The sequence below is a fragment of the Pistacia vera genome, unplaced genomic scaffold (genome assembly GCF_008641045.1).
Source record: "Pistacia vera cultivar Batoury unplaced genomic scaffold, PisVer_v2 Contig223, whole genome shotgun sequence".
Taxonomy (NCBI): Eukaryota; Viridiplantae; Streptophyta; class Magnoliopsida; order Sapindales; family Anacardiaceae; genus Pistacia; species Pistacia vera.
Genome location: NW_022196028.1, coordinates 563,926 through 580,858, shown reverse-complemented (window position 1 = coordinate 580,858; position 16,933 = coordinate 563,926). Strand labels below are relative to the sequence as shown.

The 16,933-nt window shown below is 35.8% G+C and overlaps 1 long non-coding RNA gene and 1 other non-coding gene across 5 annotated transcripts; both read right to left on the bottom strand.

Moving 5' to 3' along the window:
- Positions 1–962: 962 nt before the first annotated feature.
- Positions 963–13,133, bottom strand: LOC116130593. Of its 4 annotated transcripts, none has more exons than XR_004128084.1 (5): positions 11,773–13,133; positions 3,736–3,949; positions 3,229–3,633; positions 1,166–1,249; positions 963–1,059 (listed from the first exon to the last, which is right to left on the bottom strand). It is a non-coding gene; the product is annotated as an uncharacterized LOC116130593 (long non-coding RNA). The 4 variants fall into 4 exon arrangements; XR_004128086.1 differs by lacking the exon at positions 11,773–13,133 and adding an exon at positions 4,714–4,975 and having other exon boundaries at positions 1,166–1,333; XR_004128085.1 differs by lacking the exon at positions 11,773–13,133 and adding an exon at positions 4,714–4,975 and having other exon boundaries at positions 1,166–1,324.
- A 3,399-nt stretch (positions 13,134–16,532) lies between these two features.
- On the bottom strand, positions 16,533–16,639 carry LOC116130709. The gene has a single exon (XR_004128111.1). It is a non-coding gene; the product is annotated as a small nucleolar RNA R71 (small nucleolar RNA).
- Positions 16,640–16,933: the final 294 nt, after the last annotated feature.

Sequence of the window (16,933 nt, the reverse complement as noted above, 5' to 3'; positions counted from 1 at the left end):
CATAACATTCATAAATAAAGATCGACCATATAATATCCCACCTTTTGGGGTAAGGGCAAGTGATCGACTTTATGAAGATGCGACCTCCTGGGAAAAATCTACCATTCAATGAATGCATGAACATAAATCTAATGAGATCATGTTCTATTAAGCAGTATGCTCTTATTAGGTGATTGTTGCACGTAACACTCTCTCCACCTTTGCGGGTGGGGTAGGAAAATAATGATCGGAATACTGAGAAAAAAGTTGTTCCAAGTACAAACACTCACCTCTGCAATTCCCCGTGTTTACCAAAAGCATCTCCGAAAATTAGTGGATGCATGAAAGAAATGAAGAATGAAATTCATACAACGATGTATCATATATAGACTTTCATTCTTTAGCAAGAATATATTAACAAGTGTACAGGTGAATATAAGGTTTATCGACTATGACGCTCACTTTGTCAAAGACTAGTAATTACTAAAAAGAATTTGGGGCTTGAAGAGATTAAGACGGGTTTGTTTTACCGAGGGATTCGATCGCTCAAGAATCAAATCTTTGTTATGTTGCCATAGTCTTTCCTCCAAATCTATTTTTGGAAGAGTGCGGTCACAATTTCTTGACCAGAATGACTTATTGAACAATCCACAAATCTCCATAGAAAAGGTAACAAGATATATATCTCTGCCATGCTGTAATGCTTTGTGATCAAATGTTATCCCATGGAAAAAACGAGAAAAAAGTCACAGAGATATTTATGACAGTAGATGGATAAGAGCTCGGATTGTTGCCTATCAACAAGGTTGGTTTGGAATGTAGGACAGTAGTCCTTCGCAGAGCATCTTCAAAACCCAGTCAAATGTCAAAACCCGGCATTGCAAACTGTGTTGCAAAAGTTTCAACTTGTGTCCGAAGCTCTAAACTATCCTTGTTGCTCTGGAGACTCTCCAGAAGACCCTTTTGCAATTTTCCATGTTCACTACACCATTATTGCAATATGTGCAGCTCTAAGGAGAAAGTCAGCCATGGTCTCAAAATCTGACTCTAGGCAACCTCTTGATGTCATGGCAGGAGTACCTGTGGATATTGAAAGATATTATAACAGCCGAAACATCTCTCACAGAAGTACACGAGTCAAGGTTAATAGAGTTGCAACTGAATATTTAATGAAATCCACACTTACCAATCTTTACTCCCCCAGGAGTAATGGCACCATTGTCACCGAAAATAGCTACTTTGTTGACAGTAATATGACAGAGCTCACAACCTTCTCATAGTATTTACCGAAAAGACAGCAGAAGGATAATTAGATTAGGCATTCCACCTCATGAAAGCAATTTGTCTTTGATGGCTTACAGGTACATGCAACAATACAAAGAGGAGTGGACAAATTCGGCGATGAGAAAAATTGTGAATGTGAAATATACACTGATATACGACATTTTAAATATCTATCCAACAATAAAAAACTATTTATTTCCCTTATTGGATTTTTGATTTATTTTTCTAGTGATTTTCTTCCTAGTTTGAATAAGAGAGACAACCATTGATTTAAATAGTAGGCAATATGAGTTTTGATTCCTCCCTCTTATTCTCTCTCAATTTTCCTTCCATTTCTTCTCTTCTTGATCCCTATCACAATTTTCCTTCCGCGTTGTCTCTCTTTTTGATGAACAAATAGTTTCATTTCTATCACGAAAAACTTTCTAAGTCTACTATAATTTTTTACTTCAATGATACCTCTCTCCTCCGCCTTGCAAAAACTTCTATTGACACCCAAAAGCTCTCCCAAAAAGAAATCATTTATAAAAATCTTCCCATTTCTTACTTATCTTGACTCTTAAAATTCTTATTCTCTGATCAAATTTCAAAACTAACTTATCCTCTCTTTAAGAAAATACACTTTAAGAAGTAGTTATCCTATATCTTTATCTTTCTTTAAATGCTTAATCGCACCCATAACTTTCGTAGTTATCCTATATCTTTATCTTTCTTTAAATGCTTAATCGCACCCATAACTTTCCCTCCCTCACGATGCAGTTGTGTTAATAGGCTTTGATAACTATTCGGCTGGGTCTGTAAGTGTTAGCTTATACATATTACAAGAAACATAGGTACAAATGACGTTGAAACATAGAGAAGCAGTTTCATTCAATGGGAGTTTTGACTACGTCATAGATTTAAATCATGCATGAACTCAAATATGAACTCTGAAAAGGAGAATAAAAGGGAATTATTTTGCAGAAACAACAATATTATGAATGTAAAATATCTAGCACAGTCATCAAGCACCCATTTCCTCAGTATTGGGGTATTTCCTCATAAAGTCTTATCACAATCTCAAACTTGGAATTCCTTAAACGAGATCCACCTTAAAAATTGGCAATGACCGAACTAATAAGATAAAGAAAGAGATGAACAGAGTTGAGGTAAAGAAAAGAAAATTTGGGAAAATTTAGAATTGAATGAGAACAGGAGAACCAGACAATATATATAGATGCTACACCTTCTGGCCCAACACATATAAAACACCACTAAGAACCAAATGGAGAATTAACCACCCATACATGATTTTTGTTGATGACTCATACATATCTAGCCCAAGAAATATATTGATGAGCTACATTTTCATAGTATACTTATTTTTTTATTTTTTATTTTTTTATGGATAAGAAACATATGCTTTATATTATAGAAGGATCTACAACTTCATAGTATTACTAAAATAAAAAGCTTATGCTTATGCACAGATCGGTTGGTGAACACCCACATAATTGTTAAGTAACCACATGCCCTAATCTAATACAATGAATCGTAAACTAGTGTACTGAGTCTTCAAACAAAATATTATCTCCAAAGTCTATGGCTTTCAACTTCAGTCTTGGTTAGAGATCCTACTGTTCTCAGCATAAAGTAGCCAAACACTAATGTATACCCTCCAAATGGAATGGGGACAGAAAGACAGGCTTGATTATTATTAAAGTTTTTGATTTTATCCTGGAATCCAGCTCATGTGCATTTTCCTAACCAAAATAATCCATGAAGTCCTCTCATGAAAAGTAAAACTCCTAAGAAATATGGAAGTTAACAAATAACTCAGCTCAACTAAGAAAAACTCCTAAGAAATATGGAAGTTAACAAATAACTCAGCTCAACTAAGAAAAACACGGCTCATAAACAAAGCAATAAAAAAGAAAAGCAAATTGCAGTACAAGACAAATCAACATTGCATATTCATATTTATACCTGTTAATCCAAGAGGCCTTAGATCCCAAAGTAACAAATGGTTGTCTGTGCATCCAGTTACAAGCCTACATTTTTTTCTCAGCAATGCGAATGCTAATGCTTGTGCATTCTTCTTCACTTGCTGCATATATGCCTTATATTCAGGGGAAGCCACCTGCTTTAAGGCTATCGCAAGAGCAGCAATGTGGTTATTATGCGGTCCACCTTGTAATGATGGAAAGACAGCGGAGTTTATCTTATCCTCCAAGTCATATCGATCACTTTCAACTCCTTGATTTAAAAGGATCCCTCTCTTCCTCGGCTCTGTACCCTTTCTATAAAAAATTATACCACCCTAGGACCTCGAAGGCTTTTATGAGTAGTTGAAGTAATAATGTCACAGCAGTTGAAGGGACTAACACATTCCTGTGTAAACAACATATGTTATTTGATAAATTTTTCAGTAAAATCAAATAAAATAGTTTAATATGCTTTTCTCAAAAAAAGACAGAATTCCCAAATCATCACCTAAACAAGCTAATGTAGGCCATTGTAAAACAAAATTCCATGTCCACATAAATATGATAGATTTCAGCATTATTTGATTATCGTCAAAGGCCAGACTTCATTACCATCAGTAAATCTGACACTAGAAATATAATGCTTTCATATTTGCAGATAAACTCATCCGGGCGTAAGAAAACATTTCCTTGCGCGAGCACCCCAGAGGCCAGTGCAGAGACTGCAAAAAATATTAAATAATTCAGTTCTTTACTTTTACTGTAGTTATACTAAGGTGACGGTCCACATAATACTTAGGGAGGCTTATGCTAGAATTCATACTAAAGAATTCATTATAAATCATAACACATGATATTTTTTTTGATAACAACACATGATTTTTTTTTTATAACCGGGGTGTCCGGGCCAGCGTACGCGCACTTCAACTAATCACCGAGGTCCATTGAACACCCTATAAACCCAAAGGACCAAGTAAACTACAATATATAACAATATGGACCTCACTCAATTCGCCATAAACCCTAAAAAGATAGCAATATGTACAAGCCTTGTTAACAAAATTCAACACGGAGTGGGCAGAACTCCACCCAACATCAATCAACAGCAATACCTGATACGACCCATCTCGACCCTCCCTATCCTATAGGCTTCAGGCACACTCCCGAGACTCAGGTGACCGAGACGTGTCACGTGAGAAAACTATGAAACATGTTTATGAATTAAAACATCATAAAACTCTTATAGCTAAAAAAATTATAGGCACTCCTTTTTGTTTCTCACAAATAATTGTAACATCATTCGTAAATAAACAAATGCAATTGAATTTTTACAAAATGAAACATATAGTATAAGGTTTTTTTTATTTTTTTTATCTTTTACCATCTAAAACATGAAATAAGTACATGATGAAGAAATATAAACTTTACAGCGGAAAATAAAACAAAACTATTACACATATAATGAAATGAAGTCCTGTGGCTTAACCTTGAGTGAGATTCCCTCCTCTACATGATCTCCTTCTTGACATGGTGGAGGTGGAAAAGAAAAACATTTAAAAACAAGAGGTAAGCTATAATGCTCAGTGAGTGGAGAATAGGTTAGTATGCAATAAAATATTTCAATATACAATAACAAAAATTCATGCTCATAAAATCTCATTTTCATAAACATATCTTATAATATAAACCATCTTTCATAACCAATGCTGAAATCTCTCAATGCAAAAACTTATTTCTGAAAACTTTCATGGTAATGAATCAATACTTGTTTTCTCTAAAAAATCTCATTTCTAAAAACATTTCATGTACAAATAGCACTTGCATTTATAAATTTCCATTTTAATTTCATGATATACATATATATATCCAAACCATCTCTCAATCACATGTGAAAACTCTCATCCAACTAGTACCCAGGGGTAAACCCGTCCAACCCTGCAAGATCTAACATCGCGCGGGTTGAATCACTATATCCATCCTGCTAGGCAGAATTGGTCACCGCTCAAGCCTTCGACCCAACGAGACCATGGATTGCTCGGGTTGGCACAATCATATCCTGTCTAGTGATATTTGCCTCGCTTGGGCCTTCGACCCACTTGGACCTATAAAATCATGTCTAGCGATATCTGTCTCGCTCGGGCCTTCGCCCACTTGGGCCGGCAAAATCATGTGTAGTGATATCTGCCTCGCTCGGGCCTTCGACCTACTTGGGCGGGCAAAATCTTATCATACGCATGCGTAGAATCAAATCAATATCATGAGAGGGATGAGTACTATATATGGTGGTTTGAAAACTACTATCATCAATATACATACTTTTATTTTTCATTTTACATAAATCTCATGCTTTCATTCATCAAGAAAACATATAACATAACATTAAATTCTCATGTGCAGTATAAGGCTAAAATGCAAGTTTTCAACATGATTTCATAATAACACCTTAGCCCAATTTTTATATTATCAACAACAATTTTCCAAAAAAAAACGATCGTTGTAAATTTTAATGATAACATACCTACTAATAATAAATTTGATTTTAATATATAATAATATATAAATAAATTTATTAATTTCAAATTAGTATTGTATAAATAGCCAAATCCAATATGAAAAGTGTAGTAATGTTAATTATCAAATCAATCATTTTTTTTTAATCAAGTGTCTAAGATTGTGCACTTATCTCTAATTCGCCTAAGCCTTTGAACTATACTCCACAATAGGTTATTAAATCAACATAATTATAGAATTAATTTTTGATGTTGATATTTAAATTTTAAACTTTGAACACAAACAATCTCGGACTTGCAATTTGGAATGTAAAATAGGTAGATTTTTAACTAAATTAATAAAATTAAAAATTAAGGAAAAAAAAAAAATCTCTCAAGGAAAGCCACGTAGAGAGAACAACATCCAAATCCAAATCCAAAATGCCTGTATTTCTCAATCAAATTTATCATAACATCATAAATAAAGATCGACCATATAATATCCCACCTTTTGTAAGTGATAACAATCGACTTTATGAAGATGCGACCTCCTGGGAAAAATCTACCATTCAATGAATGCATGAACATAAATCTAATGAGATCTGTTCTATTAAGCAGTATGCTCTTATAGGTGATTGTTGCACTAACACTCTCTCCACCTTTGCGGGTGGGGTAGGAAAATAATGATCGGAATAGAGAAAAAGTTGTTCAAGTACAACACTCACCTCTGCAATTCCCCGTGTTTACCAAAAGCATCTCCGAAAATTATGGATGCATGAAGAAATGAAGAATGAAATTCATACAACGATGTATCATATAAGACTTTCATTCTTTAGCAAGAATTATTAACAGTGTACAGGTGAATATAAGGTTAATCGACTATGACGCTCACTTTCAAAGACTAGTAATACAAAAGAATTTGGGGCTTAAGAGATTAAGACGGGTTTGTTTTACCGAGGGATTCGATCGCCAAGAATCAAATCTTTGTTATGTTGCCATAGTCTTTCCTCCAAATCTATTTTTGGAAGAGTGCGGTCACAATTTCTTACCAGAATACTTATTGAACAATCCACAAATCTCCATAGAAAAGGTAACAAGATATATATCTCTGCCATGCTGTAATGCTTTGTGTCAAATGTTATCCCATGGAAAAAACAGAAAAGTCACAGAGATATTATGACAGTAATGATAAGCTCGGATTGTTCCTATCAACAAGGTTGGTTTGGAATGTAGGCAGTAGTCCTTCGCAGAGCATCTTCAAAACCCAGTCAAATGTCAAAACCCGGCATTGCAAACTGTGTTGCAAAGTTTCAACTTGTGTCCGAACTCTAAATATCCTTGTTTGCTCTGGAGACTCTCCAGAAGACCCTTTTGCAATTTTCCAGTTCACTACACCATTTTGCAATATGTCAGCTCTAAGGAGAAAGTCAGCCATGGTCTCAAAATCTGACTCTAGGCAACCTCTTGATGTCATGGCAGAGTACTGTGGATATTGAAAGATATTATACAGCCGAAACATCTCTCACAGAAGTACACGAGTCAAGGTTATAGAGTGCAACTGAATATTAATGAATCCACTTACCAATCTTTACTCCCCCAGGAGTATGCACCATTGTCACCGAAAATAGCTACTTGTTGACAGTAATATGACAGAGCTCACAACCTTCTATAGTATTTACCGAAAAGACAGCAGAAGGATAATTAGATTAGCATTCCACCTCAGAAAGCAATTGTCTTTGATGGCTTACAGGTACATGCAACAATACAAAGAGGAGTGGACAAATTCGGCGTGAGAAAAATTGTGAATGAATATACACTGATATACGACATTTTAATATCTATCCAACAATAAAAACTATTTATTTCCCTTATTGGATTTTTGATTTATTTTCTAGTGTTTTCTTCCTAGTTTGAATAAGAGAGACAACCATTGATTTAAATGGTAGGCAATATGAGTTTTGACTCCTCCCTCTATTCTCTCTCAATTTTCCTCCATTTCTTCTCTCTTGATCCCTATCACAATTTTCCTTCCGCGTTGTCTCCTTTTGATGAACAAATAGTTTCATTTCTATCACGAAAAACTTTCTAAGTTCTACTATAATTTTTACTTCAATGATACCTCTCTCCTCCGCCTTGCAAAAACTTCTATTGACACCCAAAAGCTCTCCCAAAAGAAATCATTTATAAATCTTCCCATTTCTACTTATCTTGACTCTTAAATTCTTATTCTCTGATCAAATTTCAAAACTAACTTATCCTCTCTTTAAGGAAATACACTTTAAGAAGTAGTTATCCTATATCTTTATCTTTTCTTAATACTTAATCGCACCAAACTTCCCTCCCTCACGATGCAGTTGTGTTAAAGACTTTGATAACTATTCGGCTGGGTCTGTAAGTGTTAGCTATACATTACAAGAAACATAGGTACAAATACGTTGAAACATAGAGAAGCAGTTTCATTCAATGGGAGTTTTGACTACGTCATAGATTTAAATCATGCATACTCAATATGAACTCTGAAAAGGAGAATAAAAGGGAATTATTTGCAGAAACAACAATATTAATGTAAAATCTACACAGTCATCAAGCACCCATTTCCTCATATTGGGGTATTTCCTCATAAGTCTTATCACAATCTCAAACTTGGAATTCCTTAAACGAGATCCACCTTAAAAATTGGCAATGACCGAACTAATAGATAGAAAGAGTGAACAGAGTTGAGGTAAAGAAAAGAAAATTTGGAAAATTTAGAATTGAATGAAACAGGAGAACCAGACAATATATAATGCTACACCTTCTGGCCCAACACATATAAAACACCACAAGAACCGAATGGAGAATTAACCACCCTACATGATTGTTGTTGATGACTCATACATATCTAGCCCAAGAAATATATTGATGAGCTACATTTTCATGTATACTTTTTTTTTATTTTTTATTTTTTTATGGATAAGAAACATATGCTTTATATTATAGAAGGATCTACAACTTCATATATTACTAAAATAAAGCTTATGCTTATGCACAGATCGGTTGGTGAACACCCACATAATTGTTAAGTAACCACATGCCCTAACTATACAATGAACGTGAACTAGTGTACTGAGTCTTCAAACAAAATATTATCTCCAAAGTCTATGGCTTTCAACTTCAGTCTTGGTTAGAGATCCTACGGTCTCAGCATAAAGTAGCAACACACTAATATACCCTCCATGGAATGGACAGAAAGACAGGCTTGATTATTATTAAAGTTTTTGATTTTATCCTGGAATCCAGCTCATGTGCATTTTCCTAACCAAAGTAATCCATGAAGTCCTCTCATGAAAGTAAAACTCCTAAGAAATATGAAGTTACAAATAACTCAGCTCAACTAAGAAAAACACGGCTCATAAACAAAGCAATAAAAAAGAAAAGCAAATTGCAGTACAAACAAATCAACATTGCATAGAACGTACATTTATCTTATATATTATCATATTTATCTACAAATTGTTATTAAATAAAAAAATAATTAAAATAACAACTAAAGAATATTTTATAATATAAACCATCTTTCATAACCAATGCTGAAATCTCTCACTGCAAAAACTTCTTTCTGAAAACTTTCATGGTAACGAATCAATACTTATTTTCTCTAAAAAATCTCATTTCTAAAAACATTTCTTGTACAAATAGCACTTGCATTTATAAATTTCCATTTTAATTTCATGATATACATATATATATCCAAACCATCTCTCAATTACATGTGAAAACTCTCATCCAACTAGTACCAAGGGGTGAACTCGTCCAACCCGGCAAGATCTAACATCACGCAGGTTGAATCACTATATCCATCGTGCTAGGCAGAATTGGTCACCGCTCAAGCCCAACGAGACCATGCATTGCTCGGGTTGGCAAATCATATCCTGTCTAGTGATATCTGCCTCGCTTGGGCCTTCGACCCACTTGGACCGACAAAATCATGTCTAGCGATATCTGCCTCGCTCGGGCCTTGGTCCACTTAGGCCAGCAAAATCATGTGTAGCGATATCTGCCTCGCTTGGGCCTTCGACCCACTTGGGCAGGCAAAATCTTATCATACGCATGCGTAGAATCAAATCAATATCATGAGAGGGATGAGTACTATATATGGTGGTTTGAAAACTACTATCATCAATATACATACTTTTATTTTTCATTTTACATAAATCTCATGCTTTCATTCATCAAGAAAACATATAACATAACATTAAATTCTCATGTGCAGTATAAGGCTAAAATGCAAGTTTTCAACATGATTTCATAATAACACCTTAGCCCAATTTTTATATTATCAACAACAATTTTCCAAAAAAAAACTCAATTTCTCATGTAAATCAATAACATTAGCAATGAATCATATTTATCTAAAGTAAATCACTAAATTATGACAAATAGTAAACCAAAACAACTCATTTGAAGTTTATAACAAACAATTAATTCAAAATGAAAGTGAGGGTTTGGATTTTCCACTCACCATTTTGGAGCTTGACCCTTAAGCCAAAAAAGATTGAAATCCTCTAACAATTCCCCTGCTTGCCTCCTTATATACAAAATCCAATAAATCCTCCAAACGTAAGTCCCCCTAAGGTAACACCTCATTATTAAATCATTGGGCACTTCACACACCAAAAGATTAACCTAGCTTCTTCTTTAACAAAACTGTCTCATAACCGAATATTTGTCACTCTCGGATTTTTCATAAAAATTCTATCCATCATGTTAAGCCATAATTTTGATGGGGCCTTCTAGAGACACATAAGTTGTTCCCATAATTTTCTCAAGTCATTCTAGAATCAATAACTATTTAAAACACAATTTTCTTTCAACTCATTCAAATCTACCAACTGTTTCCAGAATTGAGGTTACTAACTTGTAAAATTCATAACAATTCAACCCTTAATCTAAACCTCACGAAAATCTCTAGAATTAAACTAGACACATATAGGATTTACCAGAATTTAAAATCACTCAATTTGGATAAGAGTAGATGCATCAAATCATTTTCCAAAAATACACGCTCTGCAGAAAACGAAAATTCCAGAATTGACAATGCAACTTCAAAAATCCATATAAAATTCAATCCTTCGAGTTTTTGAGTGAAATAAATTTCTCAACACTCCTCAAGAAGCCTATAACAAGATATCCAAAATTCAGCTTCAATCAAAAACCCAAAACATGTAAACAATTTTTGGAAAACCAGATGGACAGATTTTTGCACAATAATAAACCCATATATCAAAAATCATATCTTTAACTTGGTTTTTGTTTAGGAACAACATGTATGTTCTATCCATATAACATTATTGAAATCAATCTCCCTATTTTAATTCAATCTCATGCCATTGTACTCAGTTATGAACAACACAAATCAATTGAACTAAAACTCGTCAAAGAGGGAAAATTTAAGCTTTACTCGCCTCCCATACGCTTGATCTTTCTCCACTCTTTCTGATCATCAGAGTTTTGCTTACTGTCGGGCACTTTTCCAGCCACCTTCATCGTTCTCTACTCCTCTGTCTCTACGTTCTCTCCCTTCTTCCTTCCTTTCTTCTTTCTCTCTTCCCTCTCTTTTCTTTCTTCTCTTCTTTTTCTCCACTCTTTCCTCTTCTCGCCGTCGTTCCCTGCTTCCCCTTTTTCGGTTCTTTGATTGGCCACTGTTCATCAAAATATCTAGAAACTTTTTCCTTAATCCTCATTGTTTTGGCTATTACACTTGCTTCTTAAAACTTTCAAAATCTAACATTTCCCCAAAATCACCAATAAAATTAATAAAATTCTATACAAAAAATAAGGGGTATTATGATACCAATACTAAAGACAACCACTCTCGTTCAAATGAATGCTACAACATTCCAAAATCCAAGTCCAAGCTAGCTATCAACATAAATAACAAGGGCAACAAAGCAACCAATCCCAAATGCACATACGCATCCAAAAATCAACACTCAACCACAAAAAAAAAAAAAAAAAAAAAAAAAAAAAAAAAAAAAAAAAAAAAAAAAAAAAAAAAAAACCCACAAAATTCACACCTTCGCTGCCGCAAGTCCACTAATTTGAGCCATATCACACATCAAAACTGCCCCACATTTATCTGCAGCCTGCCTAAACCTTGCATAATCCCACTCACTCGGATACGAACTCCCTCCACAAATCAAAATCTTTGGCCTATACTCCAGTGCCCTCTTCTCCAACTTATCATAATCAATATAACCCGTCTACGGATTTACCTTATACATCAAACTCTCAACGAAAATTGAAGTTGTAGACACTTTCCTCCCATTCTGCATATAACACCCATGGCTCGTGTTCTCTCCCGACGGCGTATCGAGTCCCATAATTCTATCACCGGGTAACAAAAGCCCAGTATAAACAACTAAATTTGCTAAAGTACACGAATAAGGCTGCACATTCACACCCTAATTTTCATCACCTAAATCAAAAGCACACAACGCCCTTTTGCAACAAAGCTTTTCAATTTCATCAATAAACTCATTACCGCCATAATATCGAGCTCCAGCCATACCTTCAGAGTACTTATTGGTTAAATGACTCCCCAGAGCCTCCATAACTGCTCTGCACACAAAATTTTCGACGCTATAAGCTCAATTCCGTTCCATTGACGAATCTTTTCCTCTTCCATGAGGGTAAAAATTTATGGGTCCACCGTTCAGCGGCTGGTTGCCCTAAATTGGCTTCGTTTTATGGCGTCTGACGCACATGGACTGACCTAGAATCCGAAATTCTTGGAGGGTCGCATCAAGTTCGGCATCAGAGGGAGAGGAAGAAGGGCAGGCGAGGGCTATAGAGAGAGTGCTTGAATGGTAGCGATGGTGGGACGATGAGGATAACGATGGTGATGATAAGTCCATCGGAAAATTTAAGGATGAGAGCAACAATAACAGCAGCAAGAGGGGTAGAAGAAGGAGAAGGAACAACGTTTTTTTATGAGGAATTTCATGGGGTTTTGGGTGAATTTTGATTGTTTGGAGAAATCGAAAATGAGGAAATTGCCTTGTGCCTTTTCAAGTTTGCATAAATGTTTTTTTTTTCTTCTTCAAAGTGAGGTGTCCAAGGATTTACAAGTTTATGGGTAAAAGTATAATAAAGAGAAGATGAATTTGAATATTGAGAAGGCAAAAAGCAATTCCCGGTGAGAAAGAGCCAAAAACCTGATTGAAGCCGACATTCTCTGTGATTTTTCTTCCCGTTTTCTGGCATTATTGAAATCTTTTGCTCTTTGCATTGAAGACATTTCCTTGTTAGTTACAAACAAACAATGGCTGAGATTAACAAAGAATTCGAGAAAAACCCAACCCCCTTCCGCCGGTGGTTGTTTGAAAAATGGAGAAGAAGAGGTTGCGGTGGAGCAACTTCCGACAACTGAAGATGATGACGCCGACTCAAATTCTGGCCTGGAGGTGGAAGAAGAGGAAGAAAATATAATATTTCTTTATATTTTATAAAGATATTAGTTGTTGTGCCAATTTGGGGATATTTGGTTGTTGTTGGTTGTTAAGATGATTGGTACATTTTGTCGAGCAATTCAAGAAGGCATTGGGGGAGTGGGTGTTTTTGGCTTCCAAAGGACCAGGGAAGCCAATGGAGGCCCTAGGGAGATTGTTTATGGTAGGTTGGATGGTTGGAGTTGGCTAAAGATAGCGGAAGAAAGGGTGGGGGGTTTTAGGGGCTTGCCTACATATTGTAGGGTTGGTTATGCGCAACTGTGCTGCAAGCCCCTAGCCCCCTATTATGCACTCTTCTGCCAACTCTAACGCCATCCAACCTGCCACAACAGCCTTCGTAGGGCCTGCCTTGGCTTCCCCAGTCCTCTCGAAGACAAAAACACCCACTCTCTTGATGCCCTTAAAGCCCATATTCCCTACATTGGCAGCCTATTGCTTGTTTTGGTTTCTTTTTGTATTGATATTTAGTTTATATCGATTCTGCAGTAGGAGCATAAATTTTAATATGGGCTTGAGGTTGTTATGGATGCTATACCATACTTCCCTGGAAGGGTTACCATAAGGTCAAGTTAGCAAGTGTTTATCAGAATTAAGGAGATTCTAGGTGGGCAAAGGAGAGGTATGACCAATTCAAAAGTAGCTGTTTTGATCATTTTGTGGAGTTAGGCGAAAATTGGAATAGGGGCTTTTGGGGCAAGCTGCACATTATCTTTCGATGTACTTTGTTAGATGCAAAAAGAGAAATGAAATGTGGTTTGTGGTGGATGGGAAGCTGGTGCATTTTGGGATGATGGATTTTACTTGATGATAGGCCTATATTATGGGCCATTTCCAAAAGCAAAAGTGGAAGAGAGGGTAAAGAAGAGCAAGGCAGCCGAAACTTTTGTTAGAAAGGTTTTTTTTTTTTTGGGGGGGGGGGGGGGGGGGGGGGGGGGGGGGGGGGGGGCAGCAGTCTACTTCGACGCTTGATTTAGAGGAGAGGTTAGATGCGGAAGGCAATAATTATACCTCTTCAGAGAAGTTCAGAATTTGCTTGATATGGTTTGTGCATTCCATCCTTATGGCTTGTGACTCAACAAAAGTCTTTAATCTTAACTAGGTGTGCTTTGCAAGTAACGAGGAGTTCTTTAATTCTTATATGTGGGGAAGGTTATCATTCCAGTTAACCATTGATTCCATGTGAGGAAAAGATATGACGATAAAACACCCCAATATGTCAAGAAGAGTGTCCATTGGGACTACTGATAATCCGAGAATTATACTATTTTTATTAGGCTTTTTTGGCCAGATTTTAGATACTTCTTAGTTCATTTTTGCCTGAAATGCTACTTAATTCTTTACATTTTGTGTTTCAGGCCACCAAAATGGAAATTTTGAGCAAGTAATGAGCGAATTGGAGTTTCTAGACCTAGAAGTGAGCAGATTTCAGAATTTGGAGGAGTTCTGAAGCAGATTGAAGCACTATGAAGCTTGTTCCAATGAGAGAGCATCGGAGATCAAAGATTCAAGCAAAGAAGCACGCGGAGGGCAATTTTGTAATTTTAGAATTCTTCATGAAGGTTCGTTGCAACAAAGTTCTGTTCTTCACCGCGGCGAAGGAAGTGAAACACGAGATTCTAACTTACCTCGTCGCTGTGGCGAAAGTCTTTCTTCGCCGCAGCGAAGTCTGCGGATTTTTGTTTTCTTCAAAACGCACAATTTTATTTTAGGAAAGTTGTAGGTTTTTGGACGAACTATAAAAGGAAAACTTTACCATTTTGAGAAGGGTGTCGGAGTTCGCCTGGTTTTCATTTTTCCTTAGAATAGATTTGACATTTTTGGTAAGCAAGTGAGAAGATTGGAGATTAAACCTCATGGATTCTTCAACTAGGGGAGATATCTTTTCTTTTCTCTTTAATTCAATGTGTTGAATGCTACGTTTACTATTTTTCTTGCTGTGTATTTTGATTTAGTTATGAACTAACCCATTTTGGGTTAGGGTTTTGATTAAGTTTGGATTTCTATGGGTTAATGAATTGATTATTGCTATTTCCATATTCTATTGCATAGATTGTGTGGTTATTCTATTTTTGATGGAATTTATTTGATGCATATGATGAGATTGAGAAATGAATCATGTTGAGCTTCTTGGGTAATCACCATTGTAGTATTGAATGCTAGAGATAGATTTGAGAATCAATGAAATCAATCTAGGATTCCATTAGCTTAATGAACTTGGATATATTATTCTTCAATTTGTTGGGTTTGGAAGTTTAATAAGGAAAAGTAGGAATTCATAGCCTGAGAAGGCATGTTTGATAACTTAGCGAATTCGATTTATAATCTGTGCATGTGAGTGTGGAATTAACATAGTCTGTAGAATTCATCCATAGAGTCTGAATGAAGTTAAAACCCTAACCGTTTGTTAAATTGATATTATTCTTGCGTTTAAATTCTTGCTTTCATTAATTAGTCTTTAATACTTAGTAAGTTTTGTTTTAGTTTTAGATTTAATCTCTCCCATTAATCCAAACACATTTGGTTCTTCCAACTTGAAAACAGTTGGGAAATTTAGTGCTTAACAACCAATCCTCGTGGGAACGATACTCACTCATCACTTTATTACTTTGTGTGACTAGTGCACTTGCTATTTATGCATGTTGTAGTTACAACACATCAAGTTTTTGGGGCCTTTGCCGGGGATTGAGTTTTGTGTTAACATTGAGTTTTCTTGTGTTGGCTAGATTGAAGTTTATTTTTGCTTTAATTGTTGTTTGTTTAATTTTTTGTTGTTCTTTTCGGTTGGTTTGTGATCTCACTTTTACTCTGTTTTTGTGTAGTTTATGCGAAGAGCAAGACGTCAGCCAGTGGTTCTTGTTGATCCTGAGATTGGAAGAACCACTAGAAGACTTAACAGAGAAAGAAGAGAAAGAGAGGCAATAATGGAACCAGAAGTTATAGTTGTTGAGATGGCAGAAAATAGAATACTAAGGGAGTTTTCAGTTCCCACAGTTGAAGGTAGTGGGTCGATCATTACTAGACTAGCGGTACAAGCCAACAACTTTGAGATAAAGCCGGCAATCATCCAGATGATCCAGTAGTTGGTACATTTCAGGGGAGATTTGAAGAAAGATCCAAATCTACACATTGCTAATTTTTTGGAGATTTGTGATACTTTCAAGTCAAACGGAGTGTCAAATGACGCCATCATATTGAGACTATTCCCGTTTTCATTGAAGGATAAGGCATAGGGATGGTTAATGGCATTACCATCAGGAACGATTACAACATGGAATGATTTAGCACAGAAGTTCCTGACCAAATTCTTTCCTCCAGCAAAGTCGGCAAAGCTAAGAAATGATATCACATCGTTTCTACAAGAAGAGTTGGAATCATTATATGAGGCTTGGGAGAGATATAAAAAATTACTGAGGAGGTGTCCACATCATGGGTTGCCAGTTTGGATGCAAGTCCAAATATTTTATAACAGATTGATGGTGAATGTGCAAATTATGGTGGATGCAGCATCGGGAAGAGCACTGCAAAATAAGACTCCGGAAGAAGCTTGAAGTTTTGGCAAGCAACAATTATCAAAGGCCTAATGAAAGGGTGCAACCAAAGAAATCTATGGGTCTTCATGAAGTTGATGCATATACATCCATTTCAGCCCAACTAACAGCACTTCAGAAACAGTTGGGAAGTATGCAGGTAAATTCCATTCAAGCACCTCAACTAACTTGTGAATTTT